The 12,975-nt window shown below is 48.1% G+C and overlaps 1 protein-coding gene across 2 annotated transcripts in view; it reads right to left on the bottom strand.

The window, feature by feature from the left end:
- The window catches only part of LOC143898968 (LIM domain only protein 3), a 72,286-nt gene that overhangs the window by 48,375 nt on the left and 10,936 nt on the right, over positions 1-12,975 (bottom strand). The window contains exon 1 of one of the 2 annotated variants that reach the window (XM_077408835.1): positions 4,197-4,934. The exons of the other annotated variant lie outside the window; for it this stretch is intronic. The gene's annotated coding sequence lies outside the window, so the exon portion shown is untranslated. Of the gene's footprint in view, positions 1-4,196; positions 4,935-12,975 lie in introns of those variants that run through there. 2 annotated transcript variants of the gene reach the window in all.

The following is a 12,975-nucleotide window of genomic DNA, read 5'->3' as shown; positions in this document are numbered from 1 at the left end:
CTAATGGAACCCGTAAATACCGCACGGGGGACACGTTATGTTTTTCAAATGAAATCCCGAAAATTTACTTGGAAAACTCAGCGTTGCGTCGCCGCCACCGTGCACCGTCGCCGTTCATCGTCGTTTTTTATCTCCGAGGCGACATATTTCGTTCCACTGATAATAACACTAAATCGTGTGACGATTGTTATTGGTCGTTTCGGTTATATTGAAACATGAATCGAGAGCATTTGCAATGACGTTGCGCCGTTATGCGATTTGACGGGCATGATAATCTGGATCTAAAGCGACAAAAAATCATCCGGGGACCAGATAATTAGGCGAGCTCCGTATTGATTGATTCAATTTCCAACTCGATGGAACGTCCACTTTAATTACACGAACGAACAATACGTCGGCGATTAATATTCATATTGCGATATTGTAATATCGCGATACGTAATACCGTAATACGCTAATATCCCGGATGTAATAATAGTCCGCTTAGCGTTATTTATGCGCGATTAATTACCGCGGTGTAAACGTGAAAAAGGAGACCGTCACGCGTTATCGAAGATTCGATAGAGGATTCACGAGTGACGAAGATGTACGACGGCGACATTAAATGAATCTATATAATAAAACATTTCGCGTTGCGAGACAAAAGAGCGAGAAGCCTTTCACAACACCTCACGCAGACGCGTATTTAGTTACATTATATTATTACCGCACCTGTATACTCGACGATTACCGGTGACGAGATGCGGGCGCGTATACGTAATCGATATCGAAACCAGATAAAAAGTGACATTACGGTCGCCGCGATTATGATACCCGCATCGCTGATCGAATCGGTCGGCGCGGCGCGCGGCGCGGCGGCGGCGGGCGCGCTGCTCGTCCGCGCTCCGACTGCAACTCCGGGCCAGATATAGGATGCAGATTGCAAATACGATTAAGCGTTATTGCGTTTTCTACTTTTCTCGGAATTACATTCTTTCAAATTTTATTACCCGCCGATATCGATTGGCCGTGGGCACACCGCCGTCCTCTTGGCATGCGCACACGGGCGCGCGAGTTAACACGTATTATACGAGCCGACCGACCGGCCGAATGAACGACGTTACAATTGTCGCGCGCCAAAGCGTATCATGTTAATTTGCAAAAATTGACGCTTTGTGAAAGAGCTCGAGAAGTCGAACGGCCGAGGAGCTGGCGGACTAAAATGGTTTTGATCGCCCGCCAAACGAATTTCTGAACGAATCCGTAACGACTAAAAAGTCATCACCCGACAACTTTCGCATTACAAGAGGATTGGTCTTCCTTTTCTCTTATTTTATCATTTTATGTGTGCGGACGTAAATAATTTTTCGTTCGGAAAAAAAAAAAGATTTTCGAATCGAGTTTCTTTCTCGTCCATCCCCTCCGTTGTTTCGCAACCAATGGTACAGGCGATAGGAGCGCTTGTAGATTCGCGCCCGTTCGTGCCAGGGCAAAGTGGCTATTTTCCGGCCAGTGCTCACCGATTAAGAATCCGATCCCGGCCAAGGAGCAAGGGATAATCCAAACGCGAGAATCACGAATGAGCTTCTTCCCCGCCGCGAGTTTAAGCATTAGGCGGTACACAAAAAATAAAACCAACGGTGACGGCAAGCATTCTGATGCCCGTGCGTTTGGATTCCATTTCCGATTGCCATTCGCGTGCGACGCATAAATCATTACGAAGCTAACGAGACAGTAATCGTCTTCTTATATAATTTCCGTAAAATCCTTCTCTCGTGAAATCTCATTCTTACCGGCCAAGTCAACAAGCAAAATCGAATTATTTTGGCGAAAAATAAAATACGGGGGTAAAGGGAAGAAGTTGAGGAACGGTGAGAAAGACGAGTGAACTAGCGAACGGCCGACGAAGGGAAAGGGGAATGGCGGCCGTGAAGTAAATAGGAGTCGTGGTCGTTCTGCCGTAAAATTGTATGTGAAATTGTGCGATGTGTCTTGCGAATTGAATCGCCGGAAACGACATTGATTTTATTGCTTGTTTCCAGCGCTGTATACTTCATCCTACCCTCTTCTCCATCTTCCAACCGCCGACCCCCTCCCCCCTCGTCCTCTACTCAGAACCGCGACACGTTTGGCATCTCGACAACCCTTACTTCGTTGCCTTCGCGCGAAAGATACCGATGTATCGTTCAATCTCGGTATCGGTATCTATAAAAAGCAATTTCATTCGAAAAAGAAATCGCAGAATTATTTGGTTTAGATTCTAAAAAAATCAATCTAAATTTCTATCTAAAAATCGATCCTGGGTAATCTTCGCGTGCAAATGTATTAACACAAAAAGATTGTCGGAGAAAAGACAACAAACTGAACGATAAAAACGGTAAAAACGGTAAAAACTGCGTCGGTATATATAATTTTTTCCAATTGCGAAAAACTGCTACTCGCTCAGAAGCGAATGCGCGGGCCATAATTTTCCTTCAATGATTTACCACGGGCTAATTGCAGAATGCAGCGAGCGGTAATATCGCTTTGCAGGGTTACGTCCGGGGGAGGGTATAGCTATACTTTAGTTTGCAATTTAAACTTTACTTCCTCCGGAATTGATTAGCTTTTAGTAATTAAGCAAGCAACGCCTTGGACCCCCGCCCCCCTCACGCCCGTTCCCTGCGCCGCGTTCACCTAGCTCTCTCTTCGTCTCTTCCTCTACCTCCTCCACCACCTCCACACCTCCATCTCGTTCCCTTCACCCTTCCCGCAGCTATTTCCCTTTTCTCGTTCGAGTTCGGTCATACTATTCCATTTCGGCGAACGCGCCTGCGCCGATTCACACGCGCGTGCACGTACGTACACTCGTGCACGCACACGCATCCGTTGATTCTTCCGTCCTATACGTCCCCCCTCCTCCCTCCGCGATCCGCGCGAGCTTCCCTCTCGACGTACCCTCTCTTCCTAAGTGCCTTGTTTCGCCACTGATTCCTCATCCGGTCGGCTGTGCGCCCGTTTTCGATCTTATTGAGAGCTATCGAGAATCACCTCGCGATCGATCCTATACGTTCCGTTTATTTCCATTTGCCCTATTCGTGTGTAATAAAATTAATTAAATAGGGCAAATATAGTATGTAATAAAGTACGCAACATTAATCGAAGAGCTTATTGTCAATCGTATTTTTTTAATATCACATTACATCAATATTTAAACCTAAAAATCTGTATCTCAAACATCTTAAAACCTACACTCTTATAAAATAGCTCTTCGTAATCTCTTAAAAAGTTCTTAAAAAAATATAGTTTTAGGGATAAGATAATAGAAATGGGCGATAAATCTTGTTTCAAAAGCGAGTGTCGCACGAGGAATAACTCGTCTAATAAGTGCGCCAGTGCGCATGGCTTTATACGGCGCTCTACTGAGAATCACTGCCGACGCGATTTGAATTTCAATTTGTCGCCAAAAATTTCACGAGTATACGCAGTAGACTTTTATCGGGATGTAGAAGCGTTTCGATATAATTTTCATGACGGGCAACACGGGAAGCCCGCCACGCTATCGATCGAACGTCGAAAATGTAATTCGATGACAACGCATCTTGCTGCGCGCGATAGAGATTATAATGCAAATTGTGCGGAGTGTCTCGATTTTCGGGAGCATGCGGCGAATCAACGAATTACATTCCGTCAGCGACAATAAACGCGAATATAATTCGATCTTTACGACGTGGCGCCGCGCCGCGCCGCGCCGCGATATCAGAATCTTTTCAAGGTTTAAAGATAATTGGGACGTTGAATGTTTATTGAAAACGCGCGAAACGGGAATTGGATGAAGTACGCCGTTTTAAATTGGATCTCGCGCGCGGTCGGCGCGTTTTCAAATCGTGGCACCTCTGCCACGCGAGGACGAAAACAAACAACAGAAACACCTCGCTAAAGCAGATTCGTTCTAACGAATCTGTTCCGATCGTTCCAACGAAAGTTCCTTCTTCCGCGTCTGGACTCCAGACTCTGGAGCAGTCGTGATTCATCGCGATCTTTCGCTCGCCTGAATATAATCGTCACGACTAAAGTTTCGTCATTCGTTTATCGCTCTCTCATTATATACTCGCCGCTTTCGCGAATTTATATCGCATTATTTTATCCATCGTCGTCGCGTTAATTACTTTTGATCTCGGAGTACAAACTCTTCCTATATATATATACCCCGAGATGTACGTTTTCAATTTACTCACCAATGGGAGGGCGAGAAGGCCGCCGGCCGATGATACGCGCGGAGAAATCCTCGCGACGGGTAGTCGTCCACTCGGAGCGATGCGACGTCGCAGTTCGGAGCACTCATGGGGCACGGGCCCGTCGTCGGCGTTTTCCTCGTTGTCTTCGTCGTTGGGGCTCGTTGTAAGGAAGATGAGACAGAGACGGAGAGAGAGAGAGAGAGAGAGAAATAGAAAGAGAGAAAGAGAGGTACGAGACTCGTGAGAATGAGAGAGACGGAGAGTAACGTTTCACACAAGAACAAGATTCCCGATATCCGGAATCTCTCACAACTCGGTGGGCTCGATGTGTCACGAGCGATCGATCCGTTGCACGCGTGCCGCCGAGACTCTCGACGCCGCTCGTCCTCGCGCGCGCGAACACTCTTCTTTTCACGGGGATGCCAGATTACTTTCTTAGCGTACGCGCGCGGGCGCGCGCGCGTGTCGATCGCTGATCGCGGGGTCGGTCGCCCCCCCCCCCGTGTCGTTCACCGTTGCGTCAAGTCCGTGCACTGAGAAGCGGAAGCGGTACCCCTCGCCGCGGCCGTTTCAGCGTAGCTGCGCGCAACCGCGCTGGCCGATCGGCGGCGACTCACACACTCGCTCCGCTCGTCGTCTATCCGTCCGTTTGTGTTTGTCGTCGTTCGTTCGTTCGTTCGTCGGTCCGTCCGCACGTCCGTACGCGACGGCACTCAGACGCGAAGTGACGAGGCGGCGCGGCGGAGCACCGCCACCGCGACGCGAAACTCGCCGGGAGCACCCGAAGCCCCCGAAGCGGCGCGGTGCGCGCGCGCTAGCCTCCTCTCGTGTTTACCTATATCTCTCTCTCTCTCTCTTTCTCTCCCCTTTCCCTCGTTCGCTCTCCTCTCTCGCTCCCACGTGCCTCCACACGCAGGATACACAGGATATACGCGGCTGCTGTGCTTTCCCCTTGCGTCATAGCGGAGATCACGTCACGCGGCGGGGCGCGCGCGGCTCCGGGCCCGTCCACGCGTAGCGGAATCCGATCCCGCCGCTCCTTGGGCCCGTTCCCCCCGTTCCATGCGCGCATCGATCGCTGATGGTATTTATCGCGGATTTACGCGCGAACCCCGTGTTACGTTGACGATTAGCAATGATCCGACAGAGTGGTCCGTAATTTACGATGGGATCTCGCAAATTGCGAGAGAAAAGTCGCAATCTTGGTAAATAATCCAAAGAACATTAATTCAAAATGGAATGTTTTGTTATCGCGTTGCGTTGGAAAGATTGACTGGGAAATTGGAGTGAAGTTATACATATTAAGCGAAAAGTTTACCGCCGAAAAAGTTAACGATGCCGAAAAACACGGCGTGTGGAACGAAACGCTCGTTCCGCTAACTATATATTACGCCGCATATATTTACGCTGCATATTGCTGCCGGAAGCGGTCTCGAACAACAAACATCGCGTCGGTGTAAACGCTCAATTAATATCAAGTAACGAATATCGGTTAAACAGTGATTTTGGCGTCGATCGGGTTTTATATAGCGCAGCGCGTGGAAAGTTTAACAAAATAGCGTTAATAATCTCGCGCGAGCGTATATATACGCGCGGGAGAAGGAAAGAGACGGAAAGAGAGAGCGAGAGGGAGAGGGAATATAATCGTCGCTTTTATCGGCCCACCCGGTAACGAGTGCCCGAAAATTCCTCGGTCGATCCACGCGCACTGACGTCGCCCACGCGATAATAATTACTGCTAATGTAAATGTTCGTTAATGGACGTCATTAAATGCAACGCCGGCGGAATGGCCGCGGGGCGCCCGTGTAAGTCTATACACACGCTCGCGGGGGGCTTTGCCAATTATATTAATTAAATAAACATTATAATCAGCTAATTAAATCTAGCGCGCTCAACCCTGTGCCTCCCTCGTGCCCCATACCCCCGCCCGCGCCGCTCCCGCGCGTACCTCGTCCGCGCCCGCACCGTGAAGATACACAATATCATGAAATCCAATCGTGTCGAGCAAGATTTACTATATCGGGAGTCGCTCGCGCGGTTCGTCGCGGCGCGCGGCGTTTCAACGAGCGCGGCAGACGCGATCCGACGCATAATTAATCGCTGATAAACGTTTGATGAAGCTGAGAGGGAAGAGGATTTTTACCGCGAACCGCGACGAGTATATATACGCCCGGCAGAAAAGTATTCTCGGGAAAGTTGTGGGGTTCGTTTCCAGATTAGATATCTTTCCGCGAATCCCAGCTTAACCCACGGTCGGTCCGTGAAAATTTTTATTCGGCCGATTTTGATTGCCATCGGCGAACGCGACGATTCTTAAGATACGCGCGCACGTATGTACACACACGCGCGAATACGTTCGACACGCGCACCCACACGGAGCTCTCGGTGCCGGCCGGTTACGCCGGCCCTCGAAAAGCGGTTCGTGTCATTAGTATGTTAATTGGTAACAGCCTGGCTCGCCTCCCCCGCCCCCGACTCCCGCCCCTTGTCGTGCTATGCCGCCAGTCGACCCGGCTGCCTGCCACGTCGCGTTGCGAATGCATATACGTCGTCCGGGGCCCACCGAGTTTGTACGTTAAGATGTTTAATCACTTCTGTAATTAAACTGTCCCTCAAAGGGTTAATTGTCCCATAAACCCATGAATACGTTAACGAGCGCGCTACGCACCTCGCGAGCATCGCCAGTAGCCATGGAGTCGCGACGGCAACGGGAAAGCAAGACGCATAAAAATGCCACGAAAAGGAAATGCAGACGTAGGGATCGTTAGTCGGCAGAAAAATGCCAAAACTAAATGTATAATTTGAAAATATCCCATTTTTGAAATGAAATTTGATCCCGTAAAAATTACATTTTCTTTAAATAAATTTTTTTTTGTTTTTAATGATTTGTTATCGATGATAAATAAAATACAATTCTTTCGACACATTCTTTTATCCTAGCTTTATTACGCGGTTATATATATATATATATATTGTGAATTTTATATTAAATATAGAATTGCACGATTTTTATTAAATACGCGAGTTGCGCGATATTCAAATAAAGTTTCATACGGATGAAAAGGCTATGGCAAATTGGGATAAAATTGGTATCATAAAAAACAATATATAATTATTATACAATATAATAATCAATATGTTGTTATGAGAATATTAAATTGGCTCTCAAGATCCAAGAAGTAATTCATTAAACCGTGTTGCGTCTCAAAATTGATTTCGATCGGGTTCTTCGGCAGAAACGCGATTGCAATGCGGGCACAAGAGAACGCTAAATATAACCGGGGTCCTCGCCAGCTCGAAAAGTAAGCGGCGAAGAGTGTTAATTTTCGAAATGAAAACGAGACATCCATCTTTAGCGAAATGCTTGGCGCTCAACGCTTCAGCGCCTGGCCCATTCCCTCTCGCTCAATGCATTAGAGTAATGAATTAATTTCCATTGGAGTTTCACCTCTGTCCTTCCCTTTGCCCCGTCGCCTCTGTCACGCGCAGCCCATCCGCGGCTGTCCGGGTCGACCCTCACTACCCGGCGTCCGTCTCCCAGCGTTATATTCCGGATTTAAAATCTATTTTCCTAATTGTGATCGTGCTGTGGTTTGCCCGACTTTCCTTCTTGATTTCCATTCGCGTCTTCGCGAACACGCGCGTCAGTTTAACATCGTCGAACGACGGTTTCCGGCATAACGTCAAGATTTTAAGAATATCGAGCAGTTTCGATCTCTCCGAATAATCACGTTCCCCCATAAAAAGAAAAGAGGCGTATTTTCTCGCACATTTATCGTTCGTATCTCGCGTATCTCCTCGCGGAAATAATTCACGAGATAACCATTAGTAATCGCGACATTTGGCGAGCACGCGTTGAGCTTCCGCGAAAAAAATACCTGCATGAAGAATGGCGCGGAGTCCCACCCACCTTCTTCGCGTCTTTACTTTGCGAGGTCGTAAGGGCAAGCGAGCGAGCGAGCGAGCGAGCGAACGATCGAACGAGCGGCGTGACTGCGGTCCGGCGAGGGGAGAGGCTGCGGGGGACGGGAGGCACCGAGCAAAGGGGGAACCAAGACTCCGGTCAATTAAGCGCAGGAAATTAGAGTTTTAATTACGCAGTCATTCAGAAAATTACATCGGGGGCCGTGAAGAAGGCATCCGCAATCGGCCAACGAGCGGCGGCGGTGATGGTGGCGATAGGCAGTTTTCTCTGTTCCTAGACGATGATTTTTCGAAACGTCACGCGCCGAATATAGACGTTTTGGTAACCGTTTTCCATCTTCACGGGAAAGTCCTAACGAGATCGAACGAGTTTTGGAGGACGCGATTAAAAACGCCGATCCAATTAACAGATGTTACTCGATAACCGAGCAAGGACTCTAGTTGAATCGTGAAACGGAATACGACGTGCGTTCGCTTTAATTGCACTTCCTGATGCGACGACCCAAAAGGGAGAAGTTCGCTAATCTTCTGCCTCTCTTCTCCGCTTCTTTCCAAAGCCCAAATATACAGCCGTTTTGTTTCTGACGGAACAGATACGACCGAAAAACGGGACCCACGATAGAATATGGAATATATAGTATACAGAGTGACGTATCCTGCGTATCCACGACGCACCACTAGCGTTAAATGCGGCTATTTGATTCCCGAGCTATGATAACGTTGGGCGCAATATTCATATCAGATGAATGAGATGCGGTATTCAGACGCGCAGCAATTAGCGCAAAATGCACGGCTAAATAGCGACGTGGACGCGGACCCAAGGCGCGTTGATTGAATAGCATTAAATTAGCTCGGTTTTGTTTTAATTCGTTTCGTGCGGTTCGGGTCCGATGATGAATATCGAGAGTTTCGGCGATGAAATCAAATATCTCTCCCGTCGGTTAAATTTCCTTGCCCGTCCGCGCACGCGAATCCGAGCGGCCGCACAGCCTACGGCCGACGCGCCGGGCGGTCAGTCGATACGTGCATTCGCGTCGATTGTTTGTCCGCCCGGCCGGGATTATATTTTAATCAGTTTACCGATTTGCGGCCGGGACAGGATGCCTTTCCGTTAAATGCCTCCGCCCGAGCGAACTTAATCAAAAACGCCGCTAAACCCGGCAGAAAGAGGGAGAAAACTCGATTTGGCGCGACGAATTTTATTCGCGACGGTTTTCCGCCGAGCGGATGAGGATTCAGCGTCTCGACATCCTACGTGCTTGCCGATTTTTTACGATTCGACTTCCATATCGTCCAGGCAACGCAACCTGCTCGATAATGCTCGAGAAATAATAGTTTAAAAGACGTTTGACGTGTGTCGAAGAAATTTCGACCTTTTATCGTTTCGAAAATATGTCGCACTGCGAGTAGATCGATCGCGACACGACCGAAACAATGTCCCACCATTCCCGGGATTAACAGCTTCGAATTAGGTCTCGATTTGGCCGGCGTCGAATCCCAAGTATGCAAATAATTAACGAACTTTAATTCGAGGCCGGGCTGCGTCTATTCGTGCCGCGTCTACCGAAGCGGGAGCTGCGCGAAATTTTCCGCCGGGCGCAAACGCGCGCTCTCCCTCGTCCGTTATTCTCCTTAATCCCCCGCGATTTCGAGAAAACGTGCAGCTAGCCGAAGCGGTGGTGCTCGAGCCGCTCGAGCGCTTCTCGCGCGGCGTGCACCGACTTTTTGGATAATTACAACCGTCTCCGTCGGTCTGAGGCAATTATAATTGCCGACTCCTTTCGCAATTATAAGTTTCTGGGAGACTTACCGCGGCGCGACGCACAGCGGAAAACCGGTACGAGCCTCGGAACCAAAAGGGAGAAGCTCGCGAGGGAGAGAAGGAGAGACAGAGAGAAGCGGAGCGAACGAGCGAAAGCAAGACGGAGAAAGCAAGAGAGAGAAGGCTGAGACGAGGAGGGGACGATAGGGGCGCGGTTGTGCTATACGTGGAAACGTTAATTGGGGTGACCTGCTCAGAAACTAGTTACCGGAGGGTTGCACTGATATTCCGTGGATCCTATATGCCGGTCGTGGGAGAGAGGGGGGGAGGGGGAAGGGGGCGAGTATGTGTAGCGGGTGGTACACGCTCGACGCAGCGGTTGATGCCCCGGACTCACGTCGTATTCCACGACGGTAACCAATCCGCCGCGCGCGCGGATGCTGCGAGTTCGTTAGCCCGCTGATTTGATGCAACCTGCACGCGCTTAGCAATTCGGTCTGCCGTTGACATCACCGAGCTATAACGACGTTGTTGCGACGCACGCGGATTGCAAGGGCAACGCTGACGTCATTTGAGAGAAAAGGAGAATTCGCGCAAGATAAATATTGAGACGGAGGAACTTGAATTTCGATTCGAGATTCTTATAGAGACCCGATATAAGGCCGACGGGGCGACATAAAAGATTTTATTCGATTAGCTCTTTCTATTTTCTAAGAATCAATACTGGAATCGTTTAAATAGTTGATCGCTTAATATTTCGGGAATTAGATAGCGGAAAAGAAAGAAATAGAAGATTTTGTCTATATAAATAATATTATTCCATTTGTAATAAAATGTCTTAAAATCAGAGTGATAATGGATTGAAGACTGTTCTTAAACTCGTTTATCGCGTTACTCCTGTTCTGTTATACTATATGTCACGCTTGTTACTCATAGAATTTTTCTCCACATTAATTTAAAGAAAGAATGCGAGCCGTAATTATAATTTTTACAGAAATATTAACATAAAGAAACACACGCTAATTAGAGGTAAATGAAATAAACGTTGCTAAAAGGTAAAGTGAATTACCGCGTATGCAAAATCTACATTTAATGTACTCTTTACTATATACCGAGTCGGATGGAAAACATTCAGAATTCAGTGACCTAAAATTTATGCTTGAACACCCACGGTCATTGAATCTTCGACTTATACTTTTTTCTTCGCCAAGCACCCTACGTGTCACGAATACTACGTGAAAGCCAAGATTCCGTGGATATCCGGCTACCCGCATCCAGTCATCTTTCGGACTTCCGGACCGTCCAAAAACACTCGTCCACTCTATGTCGCGGAACAACCCCCTCCGCGCTCCATCGCTGATCCCTGGCGATCTTCTATACTTCTGTGCTTTCCAGCTACCACCCTCCCTCCCTCCCTCCCTCCCGCCCTGCCTTTCTCCTTTCGTGGACGCCGATGGTGGCTTCGTGGCACGGAGAAGTTAATTATAAGCGATACCAATCTCTCGGGGTTGTTGGGTGGTTGGTAGGACTGGGAAGCACTGACAGCCAATTACCACTCCGTGCCGACCCTCGCGCACGAGCCATCCCTTCATCCCCTCGCTCTCCTTCCCTCCCTTCCTCTGTATCTCTCTCTCTCTGTTTCTACCCTGATCCTTCATTCTCTTTTCTTCTCTCTCTCTCTCTCTCTCTCTCTCTCTCTCTCTCTCTCTCTCTCTCTCTTTCTTTCTCGCTACTACCTTGTCTGACTCTTTCTATCTCATTCGCAGCACCCTGCTTTCTTCCCTCCTTCGTCCATCCTTCGTCCGCACCTCACGTCAGTGACGAGTCAAGACGGTTTGACGCCCTAGGCGCGATATAATCCGTGGGGTGTAATATATCTCCCGTAGTTTGCCGTGCAAACGGATCATGTAACGAATGAATTCTCTTTCTCTCTCTCTCTCATTCGGGTAACTTAGATTTAAAGGTCACACCAACGGTGGATAAGAAACCGAGGGGTTCACCCAATGTATGGAAAGCCTCGAGCGCGCGCGCATCTATTTTGTATCCGCCACTGACCCTCACGTCGCTCACGTGCGTACGCGTGTTCGCACACCAATTCCAAATCCGTGTACACACGCTCCCGCTCCAATATAGGAAATTAAAAGACCGACCGATGATTGTGCGGTGTGGCGTAACTTTCCTTCCTCTTGGCGGCGGACAAGCCTTATTCCCCTTCGGGGAAGGAAGCGAGTCCAAGTCCCGTGAACGGGGAAAAAGAAGGAAAATCGACGCTTAACGAAAATTGCGGATTCGACTGCGAACAGATCGCCGCCCGGTTGCCAAATGCGTCTCGTCAATTATTTATGCCCGGCGAGACTCGTTTCCGGCTGTATATAATCCGCGGAGAAAATCAGACACTATATTCGAATAAATCCTCATTCATTTCGTTATTTAAGAAAAAATTTCACTTCTCGTTTATTTCACATTTATTCGCTGTTTGCATTGTAAATAAAATATAAGATAGAAACGAGTTCGTTTTTTTTTTTTTTTTTTTATTACGCTATAACACGGCACATCTCGTTCAACTACATTCATACTTTATTTATCAATCCGAGAACGTATAATCAACTGTAGTGCAATAAAGAATCTATATTTCTGACTTTACGAAATATACATCTGGGCTAAATTTTATTACGTGCGTAAACAAGTAGCTAAAATATATTTATCAATTTACGATTATTTCGTACCGTATAATTTATACTTCAAGCTTCGGATTTTTGACAAGACGTTGAGGCTCCCGAATGTCGTAGTTTTTGGTTTCGATAGATCGCCTCACATCTACGCGCGAGTAACATTATCGTCGGTTAACGAAGCTGCCCAGCCGTAAAACAGACATTATCGTATATGCGCGGGATCCTCCGTATCCGGAGGTACATAATGCACTCGAACGTAATTCCGATTACAGCCGGTTCCTCCCCGTGCGCCCAGCGATCTCGTCAAGAATCCCCGCGATTGCAGCCGAAAGGGCAAAAAGCACTCCCTCCGATGCGCACATTCAAACGTATCGTAAACTCATAGCTTGCGGTTCGGTGCAGTTATCGGGTTCGGGTGTT

This window comes from Temnothorax americanus, unplaced genomic scaffold (genome assembly GCF_048541705.1).
Source record: "Temnothorax americanus isolate GAGA-0224 unplaced genomic scaffold, ASM4854170v1 Scaffold25, whole genome shotgun sequence".
NCBI classification, from domain to species: Eukaryota; Metazoa; Arthropoda; class Insecta; order Hymenoptera; family Formicidae; genus Temnothorax; species Temnothorax americanus.
The sequence above is the reverse complement of the archived record's forward strand: the minus strand, read 5'-3'. Positions and strand labels throughout refer to the sequence as shown.